Raw genomic sequence first — 2,187 nt, forward strand, 5'->3', positions numbered from 1 at the left:
CTGGAATGGAGTGAATTGAATGGTATCAAACCAGCAGCCTCCACTGGCTTACAGCCTGCACACTCCCAGACATGGCCAAGGGCATCTAGTCTAGTCTGTCAAGGCTGGAGGTACAAGTCACGCCGAGCCACAGGGGGAGGATGAAGTGTTTACAGASCCCTGACTGCAAGTCTTGGGTAAACTCTACGGCACCCCCACTCTACTGTTTAATCCTCTCGATTGGCATCAGGATTAGTGGGAAATGCTGTGTGTGTGGTATACGTGTGTGTGTGGGGGGGAGAAACATACATGCCAAATATAGACCATATTGTGTTCTTACAGATTATAGAAAAGAGCAGAAGCACTGAATTACATGTTTAGACCCCAGTCCTACCTACCTACCTACCTACCTACCTACCTACCTACCTACCTACCTACCTACAGTGCCTTGGAAAAGATTCAGACCCTTTGATTCCCTTTCCACATTTTGTAAGGTTACAGCCTTATTTTAAAATGGATTCACTTGTTTTTTCCACTCATCAATCTACACAGCATACACAGTACTTTGTTGAAGCACTTTTGGCAGTGATTACAGCATCTAGTCTTCTTGGGTATGATGCTACAAGCTTGGCACACCTGTATTTGGAGAGTTTCTCCCATTCATCTCTGCAGATCCTCTCAAGCTCTGTCAAGATGGATGGGGAGRYTTGCTGCACACCTATTTTCAGGTCTCTCCAGAGACGTTAGATTGGTTTCAAGTCCGGGCTCTAGCTGGGCCACCCAAGGACATTCAGAGACTTGTCCTGAAGCAACTCCTGTTGGAAGGTGAATCTTCACCCCAGTCTGAGGTCCTAASCMSRRRSYYYSRGSTTTTCATGAAGGATCTCTCTGTACWTTGCTCCGTTCATCTTTGCCTCACTCCTGACTAGTCTCCCAGTCCTTGCCGCTGAAAAACATCTCKACAGCATGATGCTGCCACCACCATGCTTCACCGTAGGGATGGTGCAAGGTTTCCTCCAGCCGTGACGCTTGGCATTCAGGCCAACGAGTTCAATCTTGTTTCATCAGACCAGAGAATCTTGTTTCTCATGGCCTGAGAGTCTTTAGGTGCCTTTTGGCAAACTCCAAGCAGGCTGTCATGTGCCTTCTACTGAGGAGTGGCTTCCGTCTGGCRACTTTACCATAAAGGCCTGATTGGTGGAGTGCTGCAGAGATCGTTGTCCTTCMYGAAGGTTCTCCTKTCRCCATAGAGGAACTCTAGAGCTCTGTCAGAGTGAACATTGGGTTCTTGGTCACCTCCCTGACCAAGGTCCTTCTCCCCCGATTGTTTGGCRYGGCGGCCAGGTCTAGGAAGAGTCTCGTTGGTTCCAAACTTCTTCCATTTAAGAATGATGGAGGCCACTGTGTTCTTGGGGARCTTCAATGCTGCAGACATTTTTTGGTACCATTCCCCAGATCTGTGCCTCGACACAATCCTGTCTCTGAGCTCTACGGACAATTCCTTTAACCTCATGGCTTGMTTTTTTCTCTGACAGGCACMGACAACTGTGGGACCTTATATAGACAGGTGTGTGCCTWTCCAAATCATGTCCWATCAATTGAATTTACCACAGGTGGACTCCAATCAAGTTGTAGAAACATCTCAAGAATGATCAATGGAAACAGGATGCACCTGAGTTCAATTTCGAGTCTGAATACTTATGTAAATACGATATTTCTGGTTTTATTTATCGTTATAGATTTGCAAAAATTTTGAAAAACCTGTTTTTGCTTTGTCATTATGGGGCATTGTGTGTAGATTGCTGAGGAAATTGTTTAATTTAATCCATTTTAGAATAAGGCTGTAACATAACAAAATGTGGAAAAAGTCAAGGGGTCTAAATACTTTCTGAAGGCACTGTACKTACAGGTTATGGAAAATGTGCTCTTTTGGTATTTCTCCAGTAGGTTTCCTAAAGGAGAAGCCTCTACTTCTGTGTCAAAAATAATAAAACAAAAACATATCAAATACTACAGTAATGTCCGCAAAACCACTACAGTGAATGCTATAGTATGTAAATATAGTAATACTACAGTATTTAGACCAATGTATAATATAGTACCTTTTTTATATGGGCATGTTTGTGTGCGTATGTGTGCATTCATATAAGACTACATCCATGTTTTTCACTCTCCTTCTACTTGGAGATCCCACTGCAGTGTTTTCAG

The 2,187-nt window shown here is 44.0% G+C and overlaps 1 non-coding gene across 1 annotated transcript; it reads left to right on the forward strand.

The window, feature by feature from the left end:
- The first annotated feature begins 1,896 nt into the window (after positions 1–1,896).
- Positions 1,897–1,948, forward strand: LOC111980440 (U7 small nuclear RNA). Its single transcript, XR_002879467.1, has one exon. It is a non-coding gene; the product is annotated as a U7 small nuclear RNA (small nuclear RNA).
- Positions 1,949–2,187: the final 239 nt, after the last annotated feature.

The sequence above is a fragment of the Salvelinus sp. IW2-2015 genome, linkage group LG2, assembly GCF_002910315.2.
Source record: "Salvelinus sp. IW2-2015 linkage group LG2, ASM291031v2, whole genome shotgun sequence".
Taxonomy (NCBI): Eukaryota; Metazoa; Chordata; class Actinopteri; order Salmoniformes; family Salmonidae; genus Salvelinus; species Salvelinus sp. IW2-2015.